At 44.3% G+C, this 18692-nt stretch overlaps 1 pseudogene; it reads right to left on the reverse strand.

Annotated features, from left to right (window-relative positions):
• Positions 1-18692, reverse strand: part of LOC109870754 (kinesin heavy chain-like) — a 41980-nt pseudogene that overhangs the window by 15192 nt on the left and 8096 nt on the right.

Genomic DNA, 18692 nt, shown 5'->3' on the forward strand with positions numbered 1-18692 from the left:
TGTTCATTTTCCCAACAGTTAATTGGTTAGACCATTATGACCTAGGGCAAACAAACCTAATAATCCCTCATTAAGTTAATGGTTGGGTGATTAAAACAGATTTAATATAATTCCACAGAATTATGCATGTATGCTATTGTATAGTATTTGCATATGATTAAATACATTAACTGTGGTTAATTATATCTATAAAACATCAGACACAGCCCCTTTCCAGTCATCCATGACCATGAACCTTCATCCCCCAGGGAATCATCCTGCTATATGTGTTCTTGGAATGATCGGAAACTGGGAACATTCAGAAAGGGAAGCTCCATCCCTTCCTACCCAGCCCCACCCACCTTGTCATCCAGCTGCTGGTATATGTTGGTGATGAGCCCCTCATATCGGGTCTTCTCCTCGTCCAATAGCGGGACACGGGCGGGGCTATGGTGTTGATCATGGGTGTGGCCGTGGCGTCACCACTACGGTCTTTCTTCTCCTTACTGCTCAGCTGCTCCTCCACTGGAACAGCCTCACCTGGGAGAGGGAGGGAGGGAGGGGAGGGTTGAGATGGAGGGAGAGGGAGGGTTGAGATGGAGGGAGGGAGGGTTGAGACAGAGGGAGGGGGAGGGAGGGTTGAGATGGAGGGAGGGAGGGTTGAGACGGAGGGAGGGAGGGTTGAGACGGAGGGAGGGAGGGTTGAGACAGAGGGAGGGGGAGGGATGGAGGGGGAGAAGGAGGGAGGGTTGAGACAGAGGGAGGGGGAGGGATGGAGGGGGAGAAAGAGGGAGAGAGGGTTGAGACGGAGGGAGGGAGGGTTGAGACGGAGGGAGGAGAGACGGGGAGGAGAAATGGAATGACAGAGGCGGGAGGGAGACAGGAGGGAGGAAGGGGGAGGGAGGAGAGAGGGACGGAGGGGGCAGCAGTGGTTAGAGTGATGGACCTCAACCAAACATGTAAGTTGTGGGTTATGGAGAGGGACAGCAGGGACAGCACTGACAGATTTTAGCTCACTAAATGTGCTTACACATCCTTATCACATTCATCAAGTGAGTGTGTGAGAAAATGCACTAAATAAACTGTACAGAAACCTAGTTCAGAGGAGAATAATATCTGCTAACTGTGTCTACGATCCTTCCATTCCGTCTTTTATGATTTGTTAGTTGTATTGAAAAGCACTATACAAATAAAGTTATTATTATTATAAATACAACACATCCTAGCACAAACCACTAACATTTCTACAGGATCCAGGGATATATTGGGACATGATTAAAGTGACAGGTGATGAGGCAACTTCTTAGGGCTTGGTGTCCCGTCAACAGGACAGTTGTAAGTCATGCAGCGAGTTGTCAAGATCACAGATTTTAGAGAAACAACAAACGTCGGTACATAGAAGTGTCTTATATCGGCTGAAAGCTTAAATTCTTGTTAATATAACTGCACTGTCCAATTTACAGTAGCTATTACTGAGAAAAAAATGACATGCTATTGTTTGAGGAGAGCTCCTAACAACAAAACACTTTTTTAGGTTTGATAAATTCACCTCTGAAGGTGAAATGTGTACTTACATTCTGAAATATTGCACTGATTTATCATCCAAAGGATCCCAGAGATGACATGAAGTGTCATTTTGTTAGATAAAATCATTTTTCATATCCTAAAAAGGTCCATATAGCATGCACGATCTATTTTGTATTTCCACTCGTTCAATTTGCAAAGTAAGGAATCTGTAAAAATCGCACCCTGAATGTTGTTTGAATGAGTCAAATCACGTCTCTATTCCTCAGAGATCCTAGAAGGTAACAAGACTTCACTATTTCATTAGGGGTGTAGTATATCCTATAGGACATCATATTTGGTCAGAGAGCGACGCCTTCATGGCACGCAGATGACGCGGGTGGCCATCACTTGAAGGACTGTATTTTTGTCAAATAAGCACCAATCAGGGTCAAACAAAGCTAGCTAGATAGCCGAAACCCCGCCTCAGTCACAAGATGTAGGTGCGAACCTTTTGCGACAGCATGCCTTTTCCTTTTGGACACAACGTATAAGAATATTCAGAGTTATGAAGTTATGAAAACTGGTTTGTTTTGCAAATGTTGAACTTATAATATGGCTAATAATACTGGAAAAGCTAAATCAAAGTCCAAGTATACAGATTTGACGATATTCTTGCAGAAAAAGGGATTATGAATGCGAATGTCCCCTTCACGATTTGCCCAAATGTACCTGGGGACTTAGTATTCTTGTTCACAAATTTTTCAAGTTATCCATCTGAAACTTTCAACATACATTGCTGCCATCTTGTGGACACTATCGGAATTACAACCAGAGTGATGGCTATAACTATGACCTTTCTCTTGCATTTCAAAGATGGTGGTAGAAAAAGACCGGTTGGTTTTTTCTTTGTATTTTCTTCAACCAGATCTAATGTGTTATATTCTCCTACATTCACATTTCCACAAACTTCAAAGTGTTTGCTTTCAAATAGTACCAAGAATATGCATAGCGTTGCTTCAGGTCCTGAGCTACAGGCAGTTAGATATGGGTATGTCATTTTAGGCGAAAATTGAAAAAAAGAGACAGTGGGGAGGTAGAGTTACGAGAGGACAGAGAGAGGGGGGAGGAAGAGTTACGAGAGGACAGAGAGAGGGGGGAGGAAGAGTTACGAGAGGACAGAGAGAGGGGGGAGGAAGAGTTACGAGAGGACAGAGAGAGGGGGGAGGAAGAGTTACGAGAGGACAGAGAGAGGGGGGAGGAAGAGTTACGAGAGGACAGAGAGAGGGGGGAGGTAGAGTTACGAGAGGACAGAGAGAGGGGGGAGGTAGAGTTACGAGAGGACAGAGAGAGGGGGGAGGTAGAGTTACGAGAGGACAGAGAGAGTGGGGAGGTAGAGTTACGAGAGGACAGAGAGAGGGGGGAGGTAGAGTTACGAGAGGACAGAGAGAGTGGGGAGGAGGGGGGAGGTAGAGTTATGAGAGGACAGAGAGAGTGGGGAGGAGGGGGGAGGTAGAGTTACGAGAGGACAGAGAGAGTGGGGAGGTAGAGTTACGAGAGGACAGAGAGAGTGGGGAGGAGGGGGGAGGTAGAGTTATGAGAGGACAGAGAGAGGGGGAAGGAGTGTCTGTAGCGGTGTCTGTGTCTGTAGCTCTTGCTGTGTCAGTGTCTGTAGATGTGTCTGTGTATGTAACTATCTGTGTATGTAGCTGTGTCTGTAGCTTTGTCTGTAACTGTGTCTGTGTATGCAGCTGTGTCTGCAGCTGTACCGTTGTCTGTGGCTGTGTCGCTGTCTATGTAGCTGTGTATGTAGCTGTGTCTGTCGTTGGGTCGATGTCTGTAGCTGTGTCTAATCTACAATGCAGTGTCTGAATGTGTTATCTTAGCAGAGCTCACCCAGAGAGAGAGTGCGAAAATACACTTTCAGTCAGAAATGATAATGATAATAACTGTGGCAACAGTCCGTCCATCTGCACCATCAGCTAATGCAGTATGCTCTGGTGGATGACACAGCTAGAATGTTATGTGGCATTCCATCTCTCTCCACACTCCCTCCCTTTTGGTTCCAGGTTCCAGGTTATCCTATGGGGACAGCCAAATAACCCCTTTGAGTTAAATGTAGAACCGAAAAGGGTTATCCTATGGGGACAGCCAAATAACCCTTTTGAGTTAAATGTAGAACCAAAAAGGGTTATCCAATGGGGACCGCCAAATAACCCTTTTGAGTTAAATGTAGAACCAAAAAGGGTTATCCTATGGGGACAGCCAAATAACCCTTTTGAGTTAAATGTAGAACCAAAAAGGGTTATCCAATGGGGACAGCCAAATAACCCTTTTGAGTTAAATGTAGAACCAAAAAGGGTTATCCAATGGGGACAGCCAAATAACCCTTTTGAGTTAAATGTAGAACCAAAAAGGGTTATCCAATGGGGACAGCCAAATAACCCTTTTGAGTTAAATGTAGAACCAAAAAGGGTTATCCAATGGGGACAGCCAAATAACCCTTTTGAGTTAAATGTAGAACCAAAAAGGGTTATCCAATGGGGACAGCCAAATAACCCTTTTGAGTTAAATGTAGAACCGAAAAGGGTTATCCAATGGGGACAGCCAAATAACCCTTTTGAGTTAAATGTAGAACCGAAAAGGGTTATCCAATGGGGACAGCCAAATAACCCTTTTGAGTTAAATGTAGAACCGAAAAGGGTTATCCAATGGGGACAGCCAAATAACCCTTTTGAGTTAAATGTAGAACCGAAAAGGGTTATCCAATGGGGACAGCCAAATAACCCTTTTGAGTTAAATGTAGAACCAAAAAGGGTTATCCAATGGGGACAGCCAAATAACCCTTTTGAGTTAAATGTAGAACCAAAAAGGGTTATCCAATGGGGACAGCCAAATAACCCTTTTGAGTTAAATGTAGAACCAAAAAGGGTTATCCAATGGGGACAGCCAAATAACCCTTTTGAGTTAAATGTAGAACCAAAAAGGGTTATCCAATGGGGACAGCCAAATAACCCTTTTGAGTTAAATGTAGAACCAAAAAGGGTTATCCAATGGGAACAGCCAAATAACCCTTTTGAATTAAATGTAGAACCAAAAAGGGTTATCCAATGGGGACAGCCAAATAACCCTTTTGAGTTAAATGTAGAACCAAAAAGGGTTATCCAATGGGGACAGACAAATAACCCTTTTGAGTTAAATGTAGAACCTAAAAGGGTTATCCAATGGGGACAGCCAAATAACCCTTTTGAGTTAAATGTAGAACCAAAAAGGGTTATCCAATGGGGACAGCCAAATAACCCTTTTGAGTTAAATGTAGAACCAAAAAGGGTTATCCAATGGGGACAGCCAAATAACCCTTTTGAGTTAAATGTAGAACCAAAAAGGGTTATCCAATGGGGACAGCCAAATAACCCTTTTGAGTTAAATGTAGAACCAAAAAGGGTTATCCAATGGGGACAGCCAAATAACCCTTTTGAGTTAAATGTAGAACCAAAAAGGGTTATCCAATGGGGACAGCCAAATAACCCTTTTGAGTTAAATGTAGAACCAAAAAGGGTTATCCTATGGGGACAGCCAAATAACCCTTTTGAGTTAAATGTAGAACCAAAAAGGGTTATCCAATGGGGACAGCCAAATAACCCTTTTGAGTTAAATGTAGAACCAAAAAGGGTTATCCAATGGGGACAGGCAAATAACCCTTTTGAAACTGTTTTTTTTTGTAAGAGTGTAGCCTCCACAATGGAGAACTCTGACCATAATGGTCTTCACATGTGGAAGGGGTAAATAGTGTCCCCCATTTGGGAGAATCAACAATCTGTTTGCATTATTATACATTATTTTGCAATGCAAATTGGAGATACACTGTATATATAAAAGTATGTGGACAACCCTTCAAATGAGTGGATTCGGATGTTGCTGATAGGTGTATAAAATCGAGCACACAGCCATGCAATCTCCATAGACAAACATTGTCAGTAGAATGGCCTTAATGAATTATTTTTCTTTGAAGAGCTCAGTGACATTCAACGTAGCACTGTCATCTTTCCAACAAATCAGTTTTCCAAATTTCTGCCCTGCTAGAGCTGCCCTGGTGAACTGTTCTGTTATTGTGAAGTGGAAACGTCTAGGAGCAGTGGGAACACATTTCTGGAGGGATGATTCACGCTTCACAATCTGGCAGTCTGACGAACGAATCTGGGTTTGGCGGAAGCCAGGAGAACGCTACCTGACCCATTGCATAGTGCCAACAGTAAAGTTTGGTGTAGGAGGAATAATGGTCTGGGGCTGTTTTACATGGTTTGGGTAAGGCCCCTTAGTTCCAGTGAAGGGAAATATTAACCCTACAGCATACAAGACATTCTAGATGATCCTGTGTTTCCAACTTTGTGGCAACAGTTTGGGGAAGGCCTTTCCTGTTTCAGCATGACAATGCCCCAGTCCACAAAGCAAGGTCCATACAGAAATGGTTTGTCGGTGTGGAAGCACTTGACTGGCCTGCAGATAGCCCTGACCTCGACTCCATCGAACACGTTTGGGAGGAATTGGAACACCGATGGCGAGCCAGGACTAATCGCCCAACATCAGTGACCTCAATAATGCTCTTGTGACTGAATGGAGGCAAGTACCTGCAGCAATGTTCCAACATCAAGTGGAAGCCTTCCCAGAAGAGAGGAGGCTGTTATAGCAACAAAGGGGGGACCAGCTCCAAATGAATGCCCATGAGTTTGGAATGAGATATTCGACCAGCAGGTGTCCACCTACTTTTGGTGATGTAGTGTAAATGTTTCATTTATATCAACCTCAATATCAAAAAATACAAAAGTCCTGTATAAAAGGATGCAAGTCTGCACAGCAGGTTGCTGGCTGACGAATGAGTACAGAGAGGAGGTCCGTGATCATGGCTATAAACCCAGCATCCAGAAAGTATATCATGATGAACATACTGTTGTTGAAAACACAACAAGACTAAATATGTCAGTTTGTTTGACAGAAAACCTCTATCCAGGTCAGAACAGAACTCAGCCCAAACTGAGATGACAAATTGCCTGCTGCTTAAAATCCCAACATCAACCGACCTATTTATTCTCGCAAGGATTTCATTTGGAAAAAACAAAGCTTGCGAAGGGGGAATAATCAGTGAGTAAATGAGAAACAGAATGCGTGAACGGATGAGTGGTTTGGGAAAACATCTCCAGTCCCCATCCTACCGTATTAGTGAAGCCTATTCTACACTTGTTCAGTGGCCAGGATGAACAAAACCCCTCTGGGTCATCCACAAATCTTCTATAGGACTTTCATTAAAACAATTTCATCAAATGATAACAAAGTTTCATCAGTAACAATGTTGGTTTATCTAGACACATCCCCTACAACCCTATGACCTCTGACTGTCAGTGAAGACCTTAGCGTTCATAGGACAGAAGAAGGTGGGAGATGGGTGGAAACAGTTTCTGATGCTCCCAGAGAAGGTTGTGCAGTAGAGTAAACTGGGTTCACAATATATTCAATTGGTTTGCGTAGATGTACTCATCAGAATTCTAGTCTCGTTAGACCATAATTGCTACAGCTCCTCCACTTTAGTTTGTGTGCTCTCTCTGTTACCTTTTCTCCAGCTTTTGAGCTCGGTCTCCAGTTTCTGGATCATGTATTTCAGGCCTTTGGTCTTCTCCTTCTCGTAATTCTTCTTCCACTCCTCAGCTGTCAGCTCCTGGTTCATTGACACTGTGTTCTTAATGGTTTTAGTAAACATAGAGAGAGAGAGCGAGAGAGAGAATAAAAGAGCGAGAGAGAGTGTGAGAATGAAAGAGAGAGAGAGAGAGCGAGACAGGTTGGAATGGATGGACAGTCCATGGGTAAGGGAATTGCTTATGAAAGAGGCCATATAAAGTGAGGAAAAGGGGGATACCTCGTCAGTGGTACAACTGAACAAAACATCAATACAAAACATAAAAATAAAATATACAAGGAAATCATTATTTGATTATGTAAAGCAGGGATCATCAACTAGATTCAGCCGTGATATCCAATTGGTAGTTACAGTCTTGTCCCATCCCTGAAACTCCCCTACGGACTCAAGAGAGGCGAAGGTCGAGAGCCGTGCCTCCTCCGAAACATGACCCTGCCAAGCCGCACTGCTTCTTGACACACTGCTCGCTTAACCCGGAAGCCAGCCGCACCAATGTGTTAGAGGAAACACCGTCCAGCTGGCAACCAAAGTCAGTTTGCAGGCGCCGGGCCCGCAACAAGGAGTCGCTATGGCGCAATGGGACAAGGAAATCCCGGCCGGCTAAACCCTCCACTAACCTGGACGATGCTAGGCCAATTGTGCACTGCCTCATGGGTCTATCGGGCAAAGCCAGCGGTGACACAGCCTGGGATTGAACCCGGGTCTGTAGTGAAACCTCAAGCACAGCGATGCAGCGCCTTAGACCGCTTCGCAACTCAAGAGGCCCCCAGAACATAATTACAAATAATTTGTAGACTGCAAATTGACCGCAAGAAGCGTAAACAGATATAACATTTGACTAAAACATAAGCATTTAAAAACGTGCTTCCATTTGTATCACGTGTCTCTATTATGCAATGGGAACACTTGGGAACACATTACCAAAATTAAAATCACTTTGAGCTGATTTACTGGTATTTTTATAGTCTTTAATGTCCAATAATGAAAAAAAAAACATTACATACAGTGCCTTGCAGAAGTATTCATCCCCTTGACGTTTTTCCTATTTTGTTGCATTACAACCTGCAATTTAAATCGATTTTTATTTGGATTTCATGCAATGGACATACACAAAATAGTCCAAATTGGTGAAGTGAAATGAAAAAAAAGTACTTGTTTCAAATAATGAAAACATTTTTTTTTTTTTACGATAAAGTGGTGCGTGAATATGTATTCACACCCCTTGCTATAAAGCCCCTAAATAACCAACTACCAACCAACTACCTTCAGAAGTCACATAATTAGGTAAATAAAGTCCACCTGTGTGCAATCTAAGTGGCACATGATCTGTCACATGATCTCAGTATATATACACCTCTTCTGAAAGGCCTCAGAGTCTGCAACACCACTAAGCAAGGGGCACCAGGAAGGCCAAGGAGCTCGCCAAACAGTACAGATTAGGGTTGGGTTATAAAAAAATATCAGAAACTTTGAACATCCCACAGACCACCATTAAATCCATTATTAAAAAATGGAAAGAATATGGCACCACAACAAACCTGCCAAGAGAGGGCAGCCCACCAAAACTCACAGATCAGGCAAGGAGGGCATTAATCAGAGAGGCAACAAAGAGACCAACGATAACCCTGAAGGAGCTGCAAAGCTCCACAGCAGATATTGGAGTATCTGTCCATAGGACCACTTTAAGCCGTACACTCCACAAAGCTGTGCTTTACGGAAGAGTGTCCAGAAGAAATTGGTGCTCGCCAAAAGGCATGTGGGAGACTCCCCAAACATATGGAAGAAGGTACTCTGGTCAGATGAGACTAAAATTGAGCATTTTGGCCATCAAGAAAAACGCTATGTATGGTGCAAACCCAACACCTCTCATCACCCCGAGAACCCTATCCCCACAGTGAAGCATGGTGGTGGCAGTATCATGCTGTAGGGATGTTATTCATCAGCAGGGACTGGGAAACTAGTCAGAATTTAAGGAATGATGATGGTGCAAAATACAGGGAAATTCTTGAAGGAAACCTGTTTCAGTCTTCCAGAGATTTGAGACTGGGACGGAGGTTCACCTTCCAGCAGGACAATGACTCTAAGCATACTGCTAAAGCAACACTTGAGTGGTTTAAGGGGAAACATTTAAATGTCTTGGAATGGCCTAGTCAAAGCCCAGACCTCAATCCAATTGAGAATCTGTGGTATGACTTATAGATTGCTGTACACCAGCGGAACCCATTAAACTTCAAGGAGCTGGAGCAGTTTTGCCTTGAAGAACATCCCAGTGGCTAGATGTGCCAAGCTTATAGTCACATACCCCAAGAGACGTGCAGCTGTAATTGCTGCAAAAGGTGTCTCCAGAAAGTATTGACTTTGGGGGGGGGGGGGGGGGGGGGGGGGGGGGGGGGAATAGTTATGCATGCTAAAGTTAGTTTTTTTGTCTTATTTCTTGTTTGCTTCACAATAAAAAAATATTTTTCATCTTCAAATTTGTAGGCAAATAAAATTATACAAACCCCCCAAAAATACATTTTAATTCCAGGTTGTAAGGCAACAAAATATAAAAATGCCAAGGGTGTGAATACTTTCGCAAGCCACTGTATATATAAACTCAGCAAAAAATGAAATGTCCTCTCACTGTCAACTGCGTTTATTTTCAGCAAACTGTGTGAATATTTGTGTGAACATAACAAGATTCAACAACTGAGACATAAACTGAACAAGTTCCACAGACATGTGACTAACAGAAATTGAATGTGCCCCTGTACAGGAGGGGGGGGGGTCAAAATCAAAAGTAACCGTCAGTATCTGGTGTGGCCACCAGCTGCAATAAGTACTGCAGTGCATCTCCTCCTCATGGACTGCAACAGATTTGCCAGTTCTCGCTGTGAGATGTTACCCCACTATTTCACCAAGGCACCTGCAAGTTCCCGGACACTTCTGGGGGGAACGGCCCTAGCCCTCACCCTCCGCTACCAACAGGTCCCAGACGTGCTCAATGGGATTGAGGCTCTTCGCTGGCCATGGCAGAACACTGGCATTCCTGTCTTGCAGGAAATCACGCACAGAACGAGCAGTATGGCTGGTGGCATTGTCATGCTGGAGGGTCATTTCAGGATGAGCCTGCAGAAAGGGTACCACATGAGGGAGGAGGATGTCTTCCCTGTAAAGCACAGCGTTGAGATTGCCTGCAATGACAACAAGCTCAGTCCGATGATGCTGTGACACACCGCCCCAGACCATGACGGATCCTCCACTTCCAAATCGATCCCGCTCCCGAGTACAGGCCTTTACGCTCATTCCTTCGACGATAAAAGCGAATCCGACCATCACCCCTGGTGAGACAAAACCGCGACTCGTCAGTGAAGAGCACTTTCTGCCAGCCCTGTCTGGTCCAGCGGCGGTGGGTTTGTGCCCATAGGCGACGTTGTGGCCGGTGGTGTCTGGTGAGGACCTGCCTTACAATAGGCCTACAAGCCGTCAGTCCAGCCTTTCTCAGCCTATTGCGGACAGTCTGAACACTGATGGAGGGATTGTGCGTTCCTGGTGTAACTCAGACAGTTGTTGTTGCCATCTTGTCATTAATTGTTTATGGTTCTTGAACAAGCATGGGAAACAGTGTTTAACCCCTTTACAATGAAGATCTGTGAAGTTATTTGGATTTTTACGAAATATCTTTGAAAGACAGGGTCCTGAAAAAGGGATGTTTCTTTTTTTGCTGAGTTTATATACACTGAGTATACCAAACATTAGGAAAACCTTCCGAATATTGAAAACACAAATTGTCTGGGAATGGACTCTACAAGGTGTCGAAGCATTGCACAGGGATGCTGACCCATGTTGACTCCAATGCTTCCCACTGATGTGTGGAGTTGGCTTGATGTGTTTTGGGTGATGGACCATTCTTGATACACACGGGAAACTGTTGAGCGTGAAAAACCCTGCGTTGTAGTTCTTGACATAAACCGGTGCACCTGGCACCTACTACCATACCCCGTTCAAAGGCACCTAAATCTTTTGTCTTGCCCCCTCTGAATGGCACGCGTACACAATCCATGTAACAATTTTCTCAAGGCTTAAAATTCCTTCTTTAACCTTCAGCTACACTGATTGAAGTGGATTTAACAAGTGACATCAATAAGGGATCATAGCTTTCACCTGGATTCACCTGTTCAGTCGATGTCATGGAAATATCAGGTGTTCTTAATATTTTGTATACTCAGTGTATATTTTTTATGGATCCCCATTAACTGCTGTCAAGGCAGTAGCTACCCTTCCTGGGGTCCAGAAACATTAAGGCAGAGATATACAATCAAAAATATGACATTTCATAACACTTTTCACAACACATTGTGTGCCCTCAGGCCACTACTCTACTACCACATATCTACAATTCACATGTGTGTGTAGAGTAGATGTGTATGTGTTTTTGTGTGTGTGTGTGTTTGTGTATGTATCTCTTCACAGTCCCAGCTGTTCCATAAGGTGTATTTTTATCTGTTTTTTTTCAATCTGATTCCACTTCTTGCATCAGTTATCTGATGTGGAATTGAGTTCCATGTTGTCATGGCTCTATATAGTACTGTGCGCCTCCCATAGTCTGTTCTGGACTTGGGATTGTAAAGAGACCTCTGGTGGCATGTCTTGTGGGGCATGCATGGGTGTAAAGATGATTTATTGAAAGAGAGAGAAGGAGAGGCAAGAGTGAGAGAGAGAGAAGGAGAGAGAAAAGGAGAGGCAGGGGAGAGAGAGAGAAAAGGAGAGGCAGGGGAGAGAGAGAGAGAAAATTAGAGGCAGGAGAGAGAGAGAGAGAAAATGAGAGGCAGGGGAGAGAGAGAGAGAAAATGAGAGGCGGGGGAAAGAGAGAGAGAGCAGGAGAGGCAGGGGAGAGAGAGAGAGCAGAGGAGGCAGGGGAGATAGGTGAGGAAAGGAAGAGGAGGGAGAGAAGGAGAGGTAGGAGGGAGAGAGAGAGGGGCAGGGGGAGAGAGAGAAGGAGAGGTAGGGGAGAGAGGTGAGGAAAGGAAGAGGAGAGTAAGAAGTGGGGTGGAAGGGAAGACCAAGTGAGAGAAGGAGATGAGAGGGTTGAGAGGCAGAGAGGGAGGGTAGTAAGAGGGAAGACCACTCACCTTCTCACTACCAGCCAGATCCACCAGGTAGACTTCTCACCTTCTCATTACCAGCCTGATCCACCAGGTAGACTTCTCACTACCAGCCTGATCCACCAGGTAGACTTCTCACCTTCTCACTACCAGCCTGATCCACCAGGTAGACTTCTCACCTTCTCATTACCAGCCTGATCCACCAGGTAAACTTCTCGCCTTCTCACTACCAGCCAGATCCACCAGGTAGACTTCTCACCTTCTCATTACCAGCCTGATCCACCAGATAGACTTCTCACCTCATTACCAGCCTGATCCACCAGGTAGACTTCTCACCTTCTCACTACCCGCCAGATCCACCAGGTAGACTTCTCACCTTCTCACTACCAGCCAAATCCACCTGGTAGACTTCTCACCTTCTCACTACCAGCCTGAGCCACCAGGTAGACTTCTCACCTTCTCATTACCAGCCTGATCCACCAGGTAAAGTTGTCCTGACAGCTTCAGTTCTATCTCTATGTCCTCCTGCTTGATGTTGAACAGGAAGATGCTGTGACTGCGAGAACTGTGCTCATTCATGTCTGTGTGGACGAATAAACAGAAACACAACATTTGAGTGGTAGCACAGAAAATGGGCTTCAAATGTATTTATTCATTAAATGTGTGATTCCAGAGGAAAAGAGAAGCACTTACTTGTAACAGCCACGTGATGATTGGACTTTCCCTCATCGATGACATCCATAACCTCTTCTGGACTGGACACAAAGCGTTCCGTACAGCCCTGTGTGTGAAAGTGGGAATGTGTGTGAAGCTGAGTTAAATGTTGCATCAGAACCACAATATAGTGGGGTATTTACCAGAAATATTATTTACTGTGCTTAGTGAATGAACAATAATATTATCAACAATTGAAATCATTTCTGTTTATAGCACTTTAGCAACAGAGATTGGATATCCACCTTAACATAGGGCACCTTGCAACACTCACTACCGAATTCCAAACTGCCTCTGGAAGCAGCGCCAGAACAAGATGTCTACGTTGGGGGATTCATGAAATGGGTTTCCATGGCTGAGCAGCCGCACACAAGCCTAAGATCACCATGCGCAATGCCAAGTGTCGGCTGGAGTGGTGTAAAGCTCGCCGCCATTGGACTCTGGAGCAGTGGAAACGCGTTCTCTGGAGTGATGAATCATTCTTCACCATCTGGCACTCTGACGGATGAATATGGGTTTGGCAGATGCCAGGAGAATGCTACCTGACCAAATGCATAGTGCCAACTGTAAAGTTTGGTGGAGGAGGAATAATGTTCTCGGGATGTTTTTCATGGTTCGGGCCACGCCCCTTAGTTCCAGTGACCCTTCAATTCTTAAAGCCACAGCAGACAATGACATTCTATATGATTCTGTGCTTCCAACTTTGTGGGGAAGGCCCTTTCCTGTTTCAGCATGACAATGCCCCACTGCCATGGTGTGTCTGTTACCTTGATGTGGAACCTAGCCAGGGTTCCAGAGGGGCCATGGTGTGTCTGTTACCTTGATGTGGAACCTAGCCCAGGTTCCGGAGGGGCCATGGTGTGTCTGTTACCTTGATGTGGAACCTAGCCAGGGTTCCAGAGGGGCCATGGTGTGTCTGTTACCTTGATGTGGAACCTAGCCCAGGTTCCAGAGGGGCCATGGTGTGTCTGTTATCCTTGATGTGGAACCTAGCCAGGGTTCCAGAGGGGCCATGGTGTGTCTGTTACCTTGATGTGGAACCTAGCCAGGGTTCCGGAGGGGCCATGGTGTGTCTGTTACCTTGATGTGGAACCTAGCCAGGGTTCCGGAGGGGCCATGGTGTGTCTGTTACCTTGATGTGGAACCTAGCCAGGGTTCTGGAGGGGCCATGGTGTGTCTGTTATCCTTGATGTGGAACTCCAGGTTCTCGTCCATGGGGTAGATGTGGTCAAAGATGTCCCTGCTGATACGGGGATAATACCCATCTGCTGAGAGTCATGTAGCTTGTCCTGGGAAAAAAAACACACTCCTGGTCAAATAAACAAGATAGACTACAACACTTAGCATTCCCAAAAGTTGAAATGGCAAGTAGCAATACAGGTTCATCACAGAGGGAAAAAGCACTCACCATTTCTCCTCAAACAAAGGCCTTAACCCTCTTAGCTTTCATAAGGCGCGGGTCCTCCTACTGATGAGAAATATATACATGTTACCTCAAGGGGTTTCATTACAAGCTCCTTTGCCAGCCTGAACTTCCTTTACTTTAGTCCCCTCATCCCCCACTTCAATTTCATTCAGTCTTACCTCTCCTAATCCAGCCCAAACATAATAAAAATTATATTGATTTGACAATAGAAATGTAATGGACTATCACAGTCTGTCATTTGCCTCAGGGCTGATGCCATTCATATGGTAATATGATGCTGGCTAGGTAGACGAGGATAGGGAGATGTATAATAGCATCATAGATTAAGCACATAACAAGGGTAGTTTTACATTCTGGTCAGGCTGGCAGCGTGGAGGTTAATCATACTGCCACCATCGCATCCCCGCTCTTCCATTAGCTGCTGAGGAATAATGGAATAAATGTTTTCCAATTTTATCCTGAGGCTTGCTGGGCTGTTTCCAGGGCAACGGCTGCAGCTGAATAGGAGGCTATTGTATGTATGTGGAATCGCATGGTGGCACATCATGTGAACCATGGCGGCGTAACACCTCGCTGCTATTTTGGCGTGCCGTCTGGCATAGGCAGTCAGCCTAAATAAAGGTATGCCAGGAAGGAAGACACAGCAGGAGGGAAGGACTGCAAGGAATGTTCCCATTCAAGGAGAACCAGACATTTTCTTCTGCAACACAAGCATGAGAGAGATTTTTGCTGAAAAGTCTGTAGGTGATTTATTGTATATGCATACTGACTGGCACCTCCCTGAAATGAAGCAAACATGTTTGACAATCTCTCTGCCGCCTGAGTAACCACAGCACAATTTCGATCCGCCTGTAAAAAACATGTTTCCGCAACACTATGTTTAATCATCTAAAACTCGCTTTTGAACTCATGTTAGGATTATGATTGAGGTAATCATGTTAAAGGGATAGTTCATGCAAAATATATATTTGTGTTAAATTACCCTTACCTTGAGTTGTGTCTGAAGGCCCATGGTGCCAGAATCCACAAAAATCCATGATGTACTTTATTTAATGAATGGAAACAGCCGAACCAATGTTCGCAAACCTGCACTGCAAGACGAAACTTCTTCAAAAACGCTTCAAACTAAGTTTGGTAGAGTCAACACTCACGAAGAACCTGTCCAGGTTTTCTTCCACGCGAGAATGTTGTCATTTTGCAATGAAACATTTTAAATGCTCTGATACTTCCTATGTTTATCCGGAAAGCAATCTGCGTCTAAGTGCCTGCCCCAGAAGGACATCATCAATGGAAGACACATACAGAATCCCTGTGCTGTTGCTACGTGAGGTAATAGTTTCAGTGCTGAGGAACTAAATTCCAGGAATTATTTGTTTAAAAAAATCCCTGCTAACTCCACTAACTACCGAACTTAGTTTGAAGTGTTTCTGTGTCGGCTTGTAGTGCAGCTCTGCTAACATCGGTCCGGCTGTTGCCATTCATGAAATCTGACGATGCTAGTATGCCAACTCCTGGCTGTAGACAGAAGTACATAATGGATTATTGTGGATTCTGTCACCATGGGCCTTCAGACACAAATCAAGGTAAGGTTAATTTAATCCAAATATAAATCAAATCAAATCAAATTTATTTATATAGCCCTTCGTACATCAGCTGATATCTCAAAGTGCTGTACAGAAACCCAGCCTAAAACCCCAAACAGCAAGCAATGCAGGTGTAGAAGCACGGTGGCTAGGAAAAACTCCCTAGAAAGGCCAATACCTAGGAAGAAACCTAGAGAGGAACCAGGCTATGTGGGGTGGCCAGTCCTCTTCTGGCTGTGCCGGAAGAGTTTGAAGAGTTTGCATTAACTATTCCTTTAAACTCCAGTCACTACCAGCTCAGCCAATGGGTCACTAGATCACCTATAGATGCAGGCAGCAAGGCCTAAAGGTAAACCTTATTTTAGTCTGTACCTCTTGCTCCTCTTTAAACGGTTTTATGTTCAATGAGCCTCTCCTTTGTACTGGCGTGTAAAACTCCATCAAATAAGCTGCTAATGGTCATACTTGCACAGTAGCTTCACTGAAGCCTAACGTCTGCTATCCATCATCTAATCTCTAAAATAATCTCTTTGGTTCTAGCACAAATCCCAATGAGGCATCAAAATGTCCTTCTGACTTACCTCCATGGTGTGGATCTTTCCTGATGAGGTCTGGCCATAGGCAAAGATTGTTCCATCTACAAAATGCAGACACTGGGGTTACGTCTTTCATAATAGCTCTGGAGCTGAGTTGATATGATGATGAAATGATGATGATGATGATGACGGTGAGGAGGAGAAGAGGTCAGATAAAGAGACTGCAGGACAGAGTGTCTCTGACCTTTGACGATCTGCTTGGCACAGGCATCGTAGACTTGCTCCTGGGCTGTGTTGGGTGACTCGGTCAAACACATAGAGCTTACTCTGCAAGGGATGAAATAAAGCAACTGTCAAAAGTCTAATTTCACCGTTAGTCCAATCCTGAGGAACCGTTGTGAGTTATTTTCATCAACAGAACTGAATGTAATGACGTGAATAAAGACTAAACATTTTCCGCCTCAGACACGTTCTCACTGTTGAATCTTTTGAGTGCAAGCAGGGTCTGACAATCTGACAAGGTGACAAAATAGAGTTAATATTACATCAAGCAAGGTTCCATGACTGTGGTGACCTTGTTCCCTCCAGATCTCTTTCAGAGTCAGTGTGTCTAGAAGGTGTCACACTAAACCAGTCTCCTCCTGCTCTGAGGTACAGCCGGTGCAACTCTGAACGGACCTCAGATCAGTTATTCTGTCTGTCTAGGAGGTGTCACACTAAACCAGTCTCCTCCTGCTCTGAGGTACAGCCGCAGCAACTCTAAACTGACCTCAGATCAGTTATCCTATTATTCACTTAGTATAGGACAGATCACCTGTCTCCTTACACTGTGGGCCTGGAGGTTACTTTGGAGACAGAGACAACCACAGATTTTTCTGCTAATAGCATCCTGGGATGGGCTTGAATGAAGCAGGCCCACAAACATTTACACAGGAAAACAAAGGATGGAGAGGAGACATTTTCAAGACAAGACTTGTATTTGTATTTATTATGGATCCCCATTAGCCAAGGCAGCAGCTATTCTTCCTGGGGTTTATTATGGATCCCCATTAGCCAAGGCAGCAGCTATTCTTCCTGGGGTTTATTATGGATCCCCATTAGCCAAGGCAGCAGCTATTCTTCCTGGGGTTTATTATGGATCCCCATTAGCCAAGGCAGCAGCTATTCTTCCTGGGGTTTATTATGGATCCCCATTAGCCAAGGCAGCAGCTATTCTTCCTGGGGTTTATTATGGATCCCCATTAGCCAAGGCAGCAGCTATTCTTCCTGGGGTTTATTATGGATCCCCATTAGCCAAGGCAGCAGCTATTCTTCCTGGGGTTTATTATGGATCCCCATTAGCCAAGGCAGCAGCTATTCTTCCTGGGGTTTATTATGGATCCCCATTAGCCAAGGCAGCAGCTATTCTTCCTGGGGTTTATTATGGATCCCCATTAGCCAAGGCAGCAGTTATTCTTCCTGGGGTTTATTATGGATCCCCATTAGCCAAGGCAGCAGTTATTCTTCCTGGGGTTTATTATGGATCCCCATTAGCCAAGGCAGCAGCTATTCTTCCTGGGGTTTATTATGGATCCCCATTAGCCAAGGCAGCAGCTATTCTTCCTGGGGTACAGCAAAATTAAGGCAGTTATACAATTTTCAAAGCACACAAAGAGCCCCTGCTCCACTACCACATATCTACAACACAAAATCCATGTGCACGTGTGTGTATAGTGCATATGTTATAATGTGTGTGTATAGTGCATATGTTATAATGTGTGTGTATAGTGCATATGTTATCATGTGTGTGTATAGTGCATATGTTATAATGTGTGTGTATAGTGCATATGTTATCATGTGTGTGTATAGTGCATATGTTATAATGTGTGTGTATAGTGCATATGTTATCATGTGTGTGTATAGTGCATATGTTATCATGTGTGTGTATAGTGCATATGTTATCATGTGTGTGTATAGTGCATATGTTATCATGTGTGTGTATAGTGCATATGTTATCATGTGTGTGTATAGTGCATATGTTATCATGTGTGTGTATAGTGCATATGTTATCATGTGTGTGTATAGTGCATATGTTATCATGTGTGTGTATAGTGCATATGTTATCATGTGTGTGTATAGTGCATATGTTATCATGTGTGTGTATAGTGCATATGTTATCATGTGTGTGTATAGTGCATA

Source organism: Oncorhynchus kisutch, linkage group LG26 (genome assembly GCF_002021735.2).
Source record: "Oncorhynchus kisutch isolate 150728-3 linkage group LG26, Okis_V2, whole genome shotgun sequence".
Lineage (NCBI taxonomy): Eukaryota > Metazoa > Chordata > Actinopteri > Salmoniformes > Salmonidae > Oncorhynchus > Oncorhynchus kisutch.